Consider the following 16,187-nt stretch of genomic DNA (forward strand, 5'->3'; position numbering starts at 1 on the left):
ATGGAGCTCAAAGCCTTTCCTGTTCGACTGGCAAAGAGAGCGAGGGAAAAACGACTGGCTATATGCCCCCATGTTGTTGTTGTGGTCTTCACTACAGAGACTGGTCTGATGCAGCTCTCCACGCTACTCTATCCTGTGCAAGCTTCTTCATCTCCCAGTACCTACTGCAACCTTCATCCTTCTGAATCTGTTTAGTGTATTCATCTCTTGGTCTCCCTCTATGATTTTTACCTTCCACGCTGTCCTCCAATACTAAATTGGTGCCGGCCTGAGTGGCCGAGCGGTTCAAGGCACTTCAGTCTGGAACCGCGTGACCGCTACGGTCGCAGGTTCGAATCCTGCCTCGGGCATGGATGTGAGTGATGTCCTTAAGTTAGTTAGGTTTAAGTAGTTCTAAGTTCTAGGGGACTGATGACCTCAGATGTTAAGTCCCATAGTGCTCAGAGCCATTTGAACCATTTGAATACTTAGTCGAACCTTTCAGGATTGTTTTTTCCTATACAGCTGCATTAGCTTGTAATTTTCTTCATTTACAGCAAGCTGCCATTCATGACAGCAAATAGAAAATACTGTATCTTCCTACAATCAATGACGACACCTTTCAGTACACTGCAGCAACATGAGCAAACAGCCGCTGATTGCTGCGCACGGTGTCCGCCAGATCACCCTGTGTATAGAAAATAACCACAGTCCCATTACACTTGCCTGTGGCACTGCTGACGACACCCTTGTGTCTGATGAACATTCGCCGTCGAGGGCAACGTACTAGGATTTGTTTCTTAGGAAGTCTTCGAGCCCCTCACATATCTGGGAACCTACTCCCCACCCTCGTATCTCCGTAACAGTCTACAGTGGGACACAGAGTCAAATGCTTTTAGGAAATCTAGAAATATGGAATCTATCTTTTGTCCTTCATAGCTTGCAGGATATTACGTGAGAAAAGGGCAAGCTGAGTTTAGCACAAGCGATGCTTTCTGAATCCGTTCTGATTCGTGGACATAAGACTTTCAGTCTCAAGAAAATTTACTATATTCGAAATGCGAATATTTTCAAGAATTCTGCAGTAAGGCGATGCTAAGGAGACTGGTCTCTAATTTTGCCGTTCCGTTATTAACCTTTCTTATACAGGCTGATTCAAAAAGAAATAACGGATTCACGTTGGTTACTACAGACAACCTATGAAACATAGAAAAAACGTTGCGCATGTCTCTCGATAAAGGAAGGTTCAAAGTTTTACGATCGAACAGACGCTACATCATACACTCAACGTGAGCACCACGCATTGCTCGAGAAACACCGAAACGGTAGTCCATTTCATTCTATACACGAGTTGACAGATCCCTGTTTATTGAATCGACAGCATCAGTTATTCGATTTCTCAGCTCTTGAACAGGAATTGCCGTAGGTGTGACAATGATTCGCGCTTTTATGTATCTCCCCCCTCCCCCTTCCCCTCCCCCTCCTCCATACACACACACATAGGGAAAAATCGCAAGGTGCCAAGTCTGCTGACCTGGCAGGCAAAAGCAACGAATAAGACCTTGTCGCACACCTCTTCCAATCCAGCGTTGTGGAATGGTGTTGTTAAGATACCGCCGCACCTCATGCCTAACAATGAAATCATTGGAACTTCCGTAAAGTTGAGGAAACGATCAATTTCGCAGCATGTCCAGGTATGCCATACCTGCCACAGTTTCCTCCGCAAGAAGAAATGTTTATTAACTCTGTGAACAGAAACGGCGAAAAACACCATCAATTTCGGTGACTCTCCTTCACTTTCGACGACGACACCACGATTTTATGACCCTTAAAATTTTATATTGTGGCTCTTTACCCTACAGATGGAACGTCGTTTCGTCCGAAAAGATGAGTCGTCCGGAGAGTGTGTCCTCTGCATATCCTGGACAACTGAAATGCAAAATTCGTAGCTTATGTTATGGTCGCCGGGACGCAATTGCTGCAGTAATCGCAACTTGTAAAGCGTCATATGCAGGCCTCGTTTCAGAACAGGACACTGTTGATTGAGTAAGCTGAACTTCCGACCAGTGCTCTTCTCTTAGTATATGCAACCAACATCCATGAATTTTTGACACCAGTCATAAATCTGGTTGCACAGAAGTGAATTCTTACTGGAACGACGGCGGCAAGCACGCTGTACTTGAACAATGGATTGACTTCGCGCAAATTCCAACGTGCAAAATGATTTCTCTTGTGGTGTAGCCGCCATGTTGCTATGGAAAAACAACAGCGCTGCTGTGTCAAAACTTTCAACTTTGGGCTAACCAGTTTCTATCTTTTACACAATGTGTTCGGAAATTCCTGTTAAAACTTGTAGGACTTATAGAGGGAATAGAGTACATAACATTTTGAATAGGAACCCATGTCCGGAAACGTAACGCTTTCAGTTAAGTTGTGTAACTCATCGACTTCTGCTTGAGGAAGTGAATTAGGCGTGACGCAGTAACAATTCGAAAGGAAACATAACGAAACGTCCATTTACCACTTAAGCACATTTGTTTGTTTTAACACTTAAACATCACGTGTTTACATTACCCCAAAACAAAAAGGAATCCAGAATACTACACGTAAAGAACAGTACTGATGCATTACAACTTCTGGTGACTGTCTGACGTAGTACACGTCATCTTGTGTAACCTATTGACGATGCGAGGACAAGCAAGTCTAAGACTCTTATCTTTCCCTCCACAGACGTGGAGGCGTTACACATCTGAACTGAAACCGTCGTAGAACGGAAATGGTACATTTCCGAAAATGGATTCCTATTCAAACTATTATGTACTCGCACCGTGCTCCAAGTTTGTAACGGCAATTTCTGTGCAACATATAGTTTGTCTGTAATAAACAACAGAAATCTGTTTTTTTTTCTTTTTGAACCATCCGATATACAGGAGTAACCTGCGCTTTTTTCCAGTCGCTTGGAACTTTGCGCTGAGCGAGGTATTCATGGTAAATGCGAGCTGAGAGGCCAATGCCTTGAAGTACTCTTTGCAAGGCTGAATTAGGATTCCATCCGGACCAGTTGGGACTACGTGGGGTAACGGCTCTGCACTTTCTATTGCTGCTACACTGCTCTACACCTTCTCTCGATATGGGTCCCTCCGACCGGTTGTTCCGCGATACTGGAATTTTTACGATCGTTGGTATTATTGGAATTGGCTACAGAGAATTTATCCGGGTTGTATGGTGGTGGTCCATGGAAATCTTCAATCCCTGACGTTTCGTCCAAGGCTACGTTGAACATCTCCGGAGGTGCTCCTTGTTGTGCTGAGTCTTCCAGACTGACGAGTCGGACGTTGCAGAGCGGCATAAATACTGTGGGAAGTGGGCGTGGTCTAGATTTCACGTGATAGCAGTGATAAACCTTGTCAGAGATAAAATTTTTAACTATCGATTATAGTACGTCAAAGATAAAAACTTCTCATCGATTCTGTAGCGCCACAGTCCATATATCACTGAGTTTCATGGCTTCTCCTGTTCTATTAAAATTATCCCCATGTTTATATATTTCGATGGCTTCTCTATATAGCCGTGGATAATAGTTCGTCATAGTACATATAACTTCAGTTTCCGAAAATTTTACTACGTAATCACCTGATTGAAGAGCATGTTCCGCCACGGCTGATTTGTCTGTTTTCCGTAGTCGGCAAAGACTTTTAAGTTCCTTCAACCGGATATTCACCCTTTTCTTTGTAGTTCCAATGTATACCTTGCCACACGTAAGCGGAATCTTATATACACCACTTGCAGACAGAGGGAGACGTTTATCCTTAACGGAACGAAGTGTTTGGTCAATTTTCTTACTTGGTCTGAAAATCGGTCGAACGTCATGTTTCCTTACAATCTTTCCAGTTTGATCCGTTACTTTTGATGAAGGGTACAGAAACCTTGTTCTTCCATCGCTGCGTCCTTTCGTTGTCCTTAGGTCTCCTGTTATTCGGTCACAAAACCCTATTTATTTCCTTACTAGGGTACCCATTCTTCTCAAAAGCCGGCTTTAGATGTTTTACCTCTACGGTCAGGAGTTTCGGCGTACAAGTCCTTTTAGCTCTGTCCACTAGACTTTTAATTACACCTCTTTTCTGTTGTGGATGATGATTGGAATCCTTATGTAAGTATCTGTCGGTATGTGTAGCCTTCCGAAAGACTTTATGTTTCACAGTATTTAGGCCGCTCTTCGACGACTGACTCTTCAGTCGGGAAGACTCAGCGCAACCAGGAGCACCTCCGAAGATGTCCAACGTAGCCTTGGACGAAACGTTGCAACGTACGGGGGGTTTATTGTAAAATTATCGATATATTGAAAAATATCTATTGGTAGTCTTAGTCGACCATGAGTTGCTAGTTGCTATCTGAATTAAGTTGGCTCTGTTTAAACGCGCGGTTATGGCCCCAGTATCATTTGCATCGAAATTATCTTTACACTCTAATTACTAAACAAAAATATGGTGACTGCTAGCTACGAAATCAATAATGCAGTGATTAGCATATGATACCAAATTAGGATTTATTCAGAAAACAGGATGAGAAATATATCTAGCTTAACATGACAATCCAATACAGTCGCTAACTTAACTAGCCTGTCATTGGCACAATGCATCCTATTTTCCTAACTAATTAAGTCAACACTGAACCCGCAAGTGACTCTATAGAAATTCTGCCTGAACGGACACAGAATCAAAGAGCTAGCGGAATACGAACTGATTTAGAATTACGGTGCCCTACTTTGGCTGATGATTGCTAGTATCACCGTAATTCTCCGTGACGATTACGACGGTTGGCCCAGCCAACGTCGTGAGGACGTGTTTCCCGTGAGCGAGCTTGGCTTTAATCTCCAACGTGGACGTGGTTTGCGTCCGTAAACTCCTGTACGCAAGTGTTCAGTTGCGGAGTCCGTCACTAGTCAATAGTCAAGCTACTTGCACATGTGCCAAGAGTAGTTGGTCGACTCAAGTGCGCGGCAGCAAAGGTACACTTCAGATTGCACATGAACACCACAAGTTAGCACAAATCTCTTTCTCTTCTCAGAGGAACAGTTAATGCTACGTGTGTGGTGTCGTATGCTCTACACTATTCAGACTTGGAGAGTAACCACTGGACTCAATGCCGGTAACTTCTCTCCACGCTCTCCAAGCATGGCAGCCAGACACCGCGACTGCTCTCCTCCACAGCCGTCCCCAGAGTCCCTTCAGAGTTTTTGCAAACCTGGCCGTTCTTCGCCGCATGGATCCGTGAGCATTGGTAGCCAATCACGACACAGACTACCTCGTATCCGTGCGCGTTTGTACCCAACCATGACACAGAATTCTTCCGCGGTTACTGTTGCCGCCCAACTTTTAATGCGTATCTCTACGCGCTCTGCGCCAATCCCGTCACAGTCTTCCGCAAATTTTCCACTGTGGCGCGAAATCGTCTTTCTCTCTTTCGCATATAGCTCCTGACTGCCTTGTCCGAGAATTACTTCGAGCAGATAGTTAGAGAACCAACTCGTGAAGCTAACGTTTTAGACCTCATAGCAACAAATAGACCGGAACTTTTCGACTCCGTGAATGTAGAAGAGGGTATCAGTGATCATAAGTCAGTGGTTGCATCAATGACTACAAGTGTAATAAGAAATGCCAAGAAAGGAAGGAAAATATATTTGCTTAACAAGAGTGATAGGGCACAAATCGCAGAATATCTGAGTGACCACCATCAAACGTTCATTTCTGAGGAAGAGGATGTGGAACAAAAATGGAAAAAATTCAGAAACATCGTCCAGTACGCCTTAGATAAGTTCGTACCGACTAAGGTCCAAAGCGAGGGGAAAGATCCACCGTGGTATAACAATCATGTACGAAAGGTACTACGGAAACAAAGAAAGCTTCATCATAGGTTTAAGAGTAGTCGAATCATAGCTGATAAGGAAAAGCTGAACGAAGCGAAAAAGAGCGTAAAGAGAGCAATGAGAGAAGCATTCAACGAATTCGAACATAAAACATTGGCAAACAATCTAAACAAGAACCCTAAAAAGTTTTGGTCATATGTAAAATCGGTAAGCGGATCTAAATCCCCTATTCAGTCACTCGTTGACCACGACGGCACCGAAACAGAGGACGACCGAAGAAAGGCAGAAATACTGAATTCAGTGTTCCGAAACTGTTTCACTGCGGAAAATCGTAACACGGTCCCTGACTTCAGCCGTCGCACGGACGCCAAAATGGAAAATATTGAAATAAACGATATCGGAATTGAAAAACAACTGCTATCACTTAGTAGCGGAAAAGCATCCGGACCAGACGAGATACCCTTAAGATTCTACAGTGATTATGCTAAAGAACTTGCCCCCTTTCTATCAACAATTTATCGTAGATCGCTGGAAGAACGTAAAGTACCTAGCGACTGGAAGAAAGCGCAGGTCGTTCCCATTTTCAAGAAGGGTCATAAATCAGATGCGAATAATTATAGGCCTATTTCGCTTACGTCAATCTGTTGTAGAATAATGGAACATGTTTTGTGTTCTCGTATTATGACGTTCTTAGATAATACAAATCTCCTTCATCATAACCAACATGGATTCCGCAAACAGAGATCATGTGAAACTCAGCTCGCCCTATTTGCCCAAGAAATTCACAGTGCCGTAGACACTGGCGAGCAGATTGATGCCGTATTCCTGGACTTCAGGAAGGCATTTGATACGGTTCCGCACTTACGTTTAGTGAAAAAAATACGAGCTTACGGAATATCGGACCAGGTTTGTGATTGGATTCAGGATTTCCTAGAAGAAAGAACACAACATGTCATTCTTAACGGTTCAAAATCTGCAGATGTAGAGGTAATTTCGGGAGTACCGCAGGGAAGCGTGATAGGACCTTTATTGTTTACAATATACATAAATGACTTAGTTGACAACATCGGTAGCTCCGTGAGGCTATTTGCAGATGACACGGTTGTCTACAAGAAAGTAGCAACATCAGAAGACTCGTACGTACTCCAGGAGGACCTGCAGAGGATTAATGCATGGTGCGACAGCTGGCAGCTTTCCCTAAACGTAGATAAATGTAATATAATGCGCATACATAGGGGCAGAAATCCATTCCAGTACGATTATGCCATAGGTGGTAAATCATCGGAAGCGGTAACGACCGTAAAATACTTAGGAGTTACTATCCGGAGCGATCTGAAGTGGAATGATCACATAAAACAAATAGTGGGAAAAGCAGGCGCCAGGTTGAGATTCATAGGAAGAATTCTAAGAAAATGTGACTCATCGACGAAAGAAGTAGCTTACAAAACGCTTGTTCGTCCGATTCTTGAGTATTGCTCATCAGTATGGGACCCTTACCAGGTTGGATTAATAGAAGAGATAGACATGATCCAGCGAAAAGCAGCGCGATTCGTCATGGGGACATTTAGTCAGCGCGAGAGCGTTACGGAGATGCTGAACAAGCTCCAGTGGCGGACACTTCAAGAAAGGCGTTACGCAATACGGAGAGGTTTATTATCGAAATTACGAGAGAGCACATTCCGGGAAGAGATGGGCAACATATTACTACCGCCCACATATATCTCGCGTAATGATCACAACGAAAAGATCCGAGAAATTAGAGCAAATACGGAGACTTACAAGCAGTCGTTCTTCCCACGCACAATTCGTGAATGGAACAGAGAAGGGGGGATCAGATAGTGGTACAATAAGTACCCTCCGCCACACACCGTAAGGTGGCTCGCGGAGTATAGATGTAGATGTAGATGTAGATATAGCTCCTTCTCGCTTCTTGTTGTGATGGCCCAGCCTCTCCCAGCGTCTGTGGTGGTCTGAAGTGCCAGCCGACAAAGGGGTCCGGCCGGGGCCATCCCGTTAGTTTGACATGACATAAACACCTTCGTTAGGGGTTCCGGCCGTGTTCCAGCCTCTGAGCCCATCTCGTTAGTCTGACATGACACACACAACTTCCTTTTCTGTGTCCATTCTCTCCTACCGGTGGGCCAATTACCAATTATTATTCGGTGTATTAGTACTGATTTAGCATCATGTAAGGTGCAAACTCTGCTACCTTACAACGTCAGGGATTGAAGAGTTCCATGGACCACGGTCATACAATCCGAAAAATTCTCAGCAGCTGAAACATCCGGTCGTGAAAGCCTTCATTGTATGATTATTGGAACTGTTCCTTCATGGAGTCGCAGTTACCAGAGAGTGACCTCTTCCTACTAATGCCAGGCATTGAGGATCACTTTCAGTAGAATGACGTCGTGGGTGACGGCGATAAGCGAAAGCGCAATGAGCAAAACTGTAACCGGGCGAGGAGCCGGGGGATGTACGGCGCGACGCGTCAGCTCGGCGGCGCTGCCACGGTCCCCGAATCATACATACAGAGTGGCGCACGCGTGGGGGGGAGGCGGCGCGCCAATATCCTTCAAGCGGCGGCGGAGGGCCTCACTCACATACGAGAGATAAAAAATGGAATGACGGCGCGGCGTGGGGGCGGTGGGGGCGGCGGGAGCGGTGGCAGAGCCCGGCTTTCTTCGGCGGAGGGGACTATATTGTGTCTGTATATTGGAAACACTGCGAGACACTCTGCTTACAAAAATGCTCCACTATTCTGAAACTGAGACGCGACCGCCTCGTCTCCGGCGCTGATGGCGGCGCCCGCGCGCATTTCTTTTTCATTTCGGCCTTACGTACGGGAGCAATACGGAGCCGGCGCGCTCGTATCCCGAGTGGCGGGTGACGCGTCGCGGCGAGAAATCTCGCCGGCCGAGCCCAAAGGGGTGATGCTTCGCGGCGACAGCTCATTCGCCTCCCGCATCTCGCGCGTCGTAAATTCCAGCTCTGGCACTTCATCGAGGCTGCGCCGCTCTGCGTGCTTCTGACAGCTGCACGCGGGTCTCGGATTTAACGTCCCGTCCAGTTAGACGTCCCACCGTCGTATTTAAGTTTGCTTGTTCTACCTGTCCTTAACGGAAGCAAGGAAATGTAGCGTCTCATATTAGTAAATATGAAACATCTGCCGAAATGAAAGTAGGGTAATACGACTCTGAATAGAAACTGCGACATGAACTTGATATAAGTTCAGCAGAAGGGTACTCAAGGGGTGAGGGAAAAGCTCTCTCACACAAGCGAATTTCTCGCCTTAAACGAGTACTCGTGGCAAGTCAGTTTACCGCAGCGTCCCTGACGTTTTATTCCTAAAACGAATCTCATCTACATCTACATATACCGGGAGATCAAGAAGTCAGTATAAATTTGAAAACTTAATAAATCACGGAATAATGTAGATAGAGAGGTAAAAATTGACTCACATGCTTGGAATGACATGGGGTTTTATTATAACCAAAAAAAAACAAAGTTCACAAAATGTCCGACAGATGCGCGTCGTTTGGCGGTGATCGTGTGCTCAGCCGCCACATTCGTCATGCTTTGCCTCCCAGGTCCCCAGACCTCAGTCCGTGCGATTATTGGCTTTGGGGTTACCTGAAGTCGCAACTGTATCGTGATCGACCGACATCTCTAGGGATGCTGAAAGACAACATCCGACGCCAATGCCGCACCATAACTCCGGACATGCTTTACAGTGCTGTTCACAACATTATTCCTCGACTACAGCTATTGTTGAGGAATGATGGCGGACATATTGTGCATTTCCTGTAAAGAACATCATCTTTGCTTTTGTCTTACTTTGTTATGCTAATTATTGCTATTCTGATCAGATGAAGCGCCATCTGTCGGACATTTTTTGAACTTTTGTATTTTTCGGTTCTAATAAAACCCTATGTCATTCCAAGCATGTGTGTCAATTTGTACCTCTCTATTTACATTATTCCGTGATTTATTCAGTTTTCAAATTTATACTGACTTTTTGATAACCCGGTATGTATATATATGTAGTGACAATTATTGAACTGCGTGAAATAAAGTCGTCATAACTTCTGAACAGTTTGCGTTAGGACGTTCAAACTGTACGGTTGACCGAGGGGTATGATGGGAATGAGTATGCGATATATGGTTTGGTTTAACGTCGAAACCCACTTTCACCTGGATGGGTTCGTCAATAAGCAAAATTGCCGCAGTTTGGCGACTGAGAATCCGCATTTCGCGATCGAGAAGTCTCTTCACCATCAACGGGTGACTGTATAGTGTCCAATTTCCAGTCACGGAATAAATGGTGCGGCATTCCTTCATCACATGGTGACTATCGAGCGGTACCTAAAGGTTTCGGAAGATGGTTTCGTCCCCATTATTCAGAGTAACCCAGATTTCAGAAATATCTGGTTCATGCAAGACGTAGCTCGATCCCTTCGTAAGAGGAGAGTGTTTGATGTCCTGGAGGAGCATCCTGGTCGGGGGTAGCCAGAGGCCACTGGCATCTGCGTCGATTGGCCGCCATATTCTCCGGATCTGAACACATACGACTCCATTTTGTGGGGCTGTATTAAAGACAAAGTGTACAGCAATAATCCCAAAACTATTGCTGAGCTGAAAACAACCATTCAGAAGGTCATAGACAGCCTCGATGTTCCTATTCTTCTGCAGCTCATGCAGAATTTCGATATTCGTCTGCGCCACATCACTGCCAATGATGACAGGCATATCAAACATGTCGTAATTTAAATCCGAATAGCTGTAGTGACGTTTACATACCAAATAAAGGGTGTACACGCCGCAGTTTGTAAATAATTCACGTTTTTTTCATATAGTTCAATTACTGTCATCCTGTACATACTCTGAAAGTCACCGTGCAGTACCTGCCGGAGGATACCGTGTACCACTGGTCGTTTCCATTGCTGTTCAAGTAGCAAACGGACCGAGTGAAAAACTGTCTATATGCATCCGAGCTTTCCCTAGTTTCTCTTATCTTCTTGGTCTATATGTGAAATGTACGTTGGCGGCAGTGCGATCGTTCTGCTGCCACCTACAGATATCGGTTTTCCAAATTTTCTCAAGAGTGTTCCCCGAAAAGAACGTTTCCTTCCCTCCAAGAATTCCCATTCGAATTACCGAAGCATTTCCGAAATACAGTACTTGCGTATTGTTCGAACCTACCGGTAACAAATCTAGCAGCTGTCTTCCTTTAATCCGACCTGGTCGGCTCTCAAACCCTCCAGCAGTACTCAAGGATGGGCAGCACTAGTGTCCTATGTGCGGCCTCTTTTACAGATGAACCACACGTCCCCAAAATTATGCCACTAAACTTAAAGCGACCATCGCCTTCCACACTACAATCCTGACACGCCCGATTCATGTCATATCGCTTTGCAACGTTACGCCGAGATATGTAACCGACGTAACTCTGTCAAACAGCATATTACTAATTCTGTATTCGAACATCACGGGTTTGTTTTTCCCAATCATTTAAATTAATTTCATTTTTTTCATATTTATAGGTAGCTGCCATTCATGACACGAACTAGAAATTTTTGTCTAAGTCGTCTTGTATGTTCCTACAGTCACTCAACAACGACAACTCTCCTTTCACCACAGCATCATCAGCAAACAGTCGTAGATTGCTCCTCACCCTGCTCGCCAGATCATTTGTATATATAGAAAATAGCATCGGTCCCATAACTTTTCCCTTGCGCACTCTTGACGACACCCTTATCTATGATGGATACTCACCGTCGAGGACGATGTACTGGGTTCATGTGTTACGAGTGGTCCGTTTTCGTTAACAAGGCACCGCCAAAATTGCTTGTGGCATTGTCAAAGCCATCTATCGTGCAGTTTGGCACGCGAACGGTAAAAGTGAGGTTGTGACGGAAGATTATTTTCACAAAGAAATCTAAGTCTAATAACAGAACGCAGGAGCAAGACGATAATAGAGTTTATTAATGAGAAAAGCAAAATTCATAGTGAATGATCTTGACAAAGATTATATGGTAAATTCTCCACACTTCTTAGAACTGAAAGAAAAGGGACAGTTTCAACTAAACATTCTTAAGCGTCTAAATTTATCTGCTCGAGAAAATATATACTTACAAAGACATCAGATAACATTTAAAAGGTAGGGAGTAGCCCTCTTTTACTTTCTCCTTTCTTTTCGTTCTGTCAATAAACATTTAAAACTATTTTCTTGGTTAAACTGATCTAACGTTTTCACTGTTCATACAATTGCCATTAAAAATGTTTATCGAATTTACGTCCTTAGTAATGCACAGTGTTGGTTTTGCCTCTGTGTATATATTTCAGGTATTGTAAAATGTCTACCTCTTTACCATCCGTGGATGTAAGAGAAACGAACACAGTGTTCGACAAGTTTATTAATGCAGCTCTAATATGACATGTCTCACCCTGCCTTAATCGATTGCGATAACGCTTAAAGCACTTAATGAAGGCAAGTCTTTCCCTCCAGATAGCACACCAAACAGGTTCCTTTAAGAGCACGCTGATACGATGGCCCGGTACTGAGCAGTCTATACAACGCTCGCACGACGAAAGATCCGTACCCAAGGGTTGGAAAATTGCACATGTCACACCAATAATCAAGAAAGATAATAGGAGTAATCCGCTGTATTATAGGTCTACATCAATGACATCGATTTGCTGTAGGATTTTGGAACATGTACTATGTTCGAACATGCGAATTACCTCGAAGGTAACGGTCTATTGATACATAGCATGGATTCAGAAAATGCGCTTCTTGTAAAACACAACTTGCTCTTTACTCGCACGAAGTAATGAGTGCTGTCGACAGGGGATCTCAGATTGCTTCCATACTTCTAGAAGGCTTCTGGCACAGTTGCCCATAAGACACTTCTAATCAAATGGCGTGCCTATGGAGTATCGGTTCAGTTGTGGGATTGGCTCTCTGCCTCTCCTAATCTGTATAAATGATTTAGGATACAATCTGAGCGGCCCTCTTAGATTGTCTGCAGACGATTCTGTCATTTACCGTCTAGTAGCACCATCAGAAGATCAAAACCAAAAGCAAAATGACTTAGACACGATACCTGAATGGTGCGAAAAGAGGTAACTGTCTCTCAAAATAAATCTTCTGTCAGCCACACGAGTACGAAAAGAAATCTGTCAAATATCCGTTCCACGATAAATCAAACAAATTTAAAAGCTGTCTGTTCCACTAAATACCTACGAATTACAATCGAAAAAAATTGGAACTGTCCCACAGAAAATGTTATTGGGAAGGCAAACCAGAGACTGTGTTTTATTGGCAGAACACTCAGAAGATGCAAGAGGTCTACCAAAGGGACTCCCTACATCACGCTTGTTCGTCCTCTGCTGCCGTATTTCTGAGCGCTACGCGATCGTTACCAGATAGGATGGAAGAAGGATATCTAAAAAGTACAAAGAAGGGCAACTAGTTTCGTATTATCGCGAAACAGGGGAGAGTGTGTCACGGATATGAAGCGAATTGGGGTGGCAAACATTGAAACAAACCCGTTTGTAGTTTCCGTGCGATATTTTTATGAAATTTGAATCATCAACTTTTTTCTCTGAATGTGAAAGTATTTTATTGTCGCCAGTCTAAAAAAAGAGAAACGGTAATCGTACTAAAATAAGAGAAATCAGAAATATGTAAGTGCTCATTTTTTCCACGCGCTGTTAGTGGAACGGTTGAGAAATAGTCTGCAGATGGTTCTATGAAACTTGTACCAGGTACTTCAGTGAAACTATTGCTGACGAGTCTTCCGGGGTATAAGACCGCGGTCAAAGAAACTTTTCAGTGCCTGGCCTTTCGTCCAGAGCTGCACTGGACATATTTGGAGGCGCTCCTGGCGATGCCCTCCTCTGGCAGCAAGTGAAGCAGTCGTATATAAGATTCGGTGCACATGTGGAAATGTCTACATAAGAACTACCAGGGGAAGCGAGAATGCAAGACTGAAAGAACATAAAAGTCTTTGAGGACAAGGGAAAACTGGAAAATCAGCTGTAGCAGAGCAAGCTCTTCAGTCAGGAAATAATGAAGTGAAGTTTTCCGAACGCAAAATTTTATCTACTGTGACAAACTATTATCAAAGACTCTATAGACAAGTCATCGAAATACATAAGCATACTGATAATTTTAACAGAAAAGACATCACAGCAGCTGAGAAAGAAAAGACATCACAGCAGCTGAGAAGAGAGCTCCACCTACCATCTTCGAAGGATGCCATGGGTCTGATGATGGACATGTCATATGACCGAAACCGGTCCCGTATGTTCTTGTAGCATACGTGGTGCGATCAAGACTGAATTTTAAAAAGAAAAATTAAAAAAATTTTTTTTATCGCTGTTCCAAAAATGTTTATTAAAAAAGAAAAGAAGAAGCCGTGGAACGCAGTGATATATGGACAGTGGCTGTGCAGAATCGACAGATAAGTTTTTATCCTTGAAAGGAGACAATCGAATCTCTGACAAAGATTATCTCTGCTGATCAAGTGTAAACTCGACCACGCTCACTTTACAATGTATTCATGTCGCTCTCCGACGTCCCACTCGTCAGTCGGTAAGACTCAGCTTCGCCAGGAGCACCTCCGAAGATGTCCAGCGCAGTCTTGGACGAAAAGTCAGGAACGATAAAGTTCCTTCGACCACAGCCATACAGCAACTACGACATCCCGTTGTGAAAGTCTTCAATGTATACTTCAATGTAAATTAGAGAGTAGTCATGTTGATGTAGAAACGCCTCTGATTGGCGAATGGCGCTATCGGGTGGTATTCAACAGCTTCGTAAAACGCTTACAATCGTACCATAGATGAGCAAATACAGGGTGGCGCAGGGGAACGGGAAATTTTGTACGTTACAGTTGGCAGCACTGTAGCGCCGGCAGATGTTCGACACTTTGCACAACTGATGTGAACGCATTGCCATTTAGTAATCATGGAGAATTGGACTGGTGCGGAACGTGCAGTAGCTGTGAGAGCGTTTTACAAAAATGGTGATAGTGCAACTGCCGCGCAGAGAACATTTCGACAGCATTACCAGCTTGGACGTCATGGACGTGTCCCATCTGCGCATGCGATTACAACGTGGGTGCGTAATTTTGAAGAAACAGGATCTGCCTCGAAAAAGAAACCTCCAGGTGGCATTCCAACGGTACGTACCCCAGAGAACATTGCAGCTGCTAGAGCTCCAATCGAGAGAAGTCCTCGCAGCTCCGTTCGACAGCATGCATCTTCGCTAGGGATTAAGCGACGAAGCTTACAAAGAATACTGCACGAATTAGACTTCCATCCCTATAAGTTGCAGATTGTGCAACACTTACATGAACGAGGCCCAGCGTCACGTACGGAATTTAGTAGCCAGATATTGGCTAAACTCAACGAGGACGCGAATTTCCTTGGTAACTTGTGGATATCAGACGAAGCCCATTTTCACCTGAACGGATTCGTGAACAAACAGAATTCTCGTTATTGCGCACAGGACAATCCTTGTGAGTTTCACCAGCGACCTCTACATAGCGCCAAGGTCACAATATGGTGTGCTGTATCATGTCATGGTGTTATCGGCCGTTATTTTTTTGAACGTGAGGATGGTAGTGCAGTGAAAGTAACATCCGCTCGATATGTTCAAATGCTTCAAACATTCTTTACACCGAGACCGTACGAGCTTAATCTTAACGTCGAAAACATGTGGTTTCAGCAGGACGGAGCCACGTCACACACTGCTCGACAATCGATGGCGGCAGTTCGTCAACTGTTTGGAAGACACATTATTTCACGTAACGGTGACATTGCATGGCCTGCGAGGTCCCCTGATCTTAGTGTGTGCGACTTCTTCCTGTGGGGATATCTTAAAGGCAGGGTGTACCGTACACGTCCTGCAACAATCCATGAACTGAAGGAGAACATTGAAAACGAAATCACTGCCATTCCCCAAGATTTGTTACAACGCGCATTCCAGAGTTTTCATAACAGACTGTTAGAGTGTGAACGCCGAATGGGAGCACATCATTCCGATGTCATCTTTAAAAAGTAAAGAGACACTTCTGGACATTTTGATTGTAAAGACATACTGAATAATGGCATACTGAATACATTCACTTTCGTTAATAAATTACTAGTTTTATGGATTTATTCATGGAAATGACGTTATTTCGAAATTTCCCGTTTGCCTGCGCCACCCTGTACGTGACCCACTGGAGTATACTTCCGTTGTTAGACATGGCATAGCTCAGTGTCTAGCAGCAGGTCACACGCAGAGTGGTCTCTTGCCGCGGCACGTTCTCCAACGGCGTTAAGAGCAGACGTG

The 16,187-nt window shown here is 44.2% G+C and overlaps 1 non-coding gene across 1 annotated transcript; it reads left to right on the forward strand.

Annotated features, from left to right (window-relative positions):
* The first annotated feature begins 266 nt into the window (after window positions 1–266).
* Trnap-ugg lies at window positions 267–350 on the forward strand. Its single transcript has one exon. It is a non-coding gene; the product is annotated as a tRNA-Pro (tRNA).
* Window positions 351–16,187: the final 15,837 nt, after the last annotated feature.

This window comes from Schistocerca americana, chromosome 3 (assembly GCF_021461395.2).
Source record: "Schistocerca americana isolate TAMUIC-IGC-003095 chromosome 3, iqSchAmer2.1, whole genome shotgun sequence".
Classification (NCBI taxonomy): domain Eukaryota; kingdom Metazoa; phylum Arthropoda; class Insecta; order Orthoptera; family Acrididae; genus Schistocerca; species Schistocerca americana.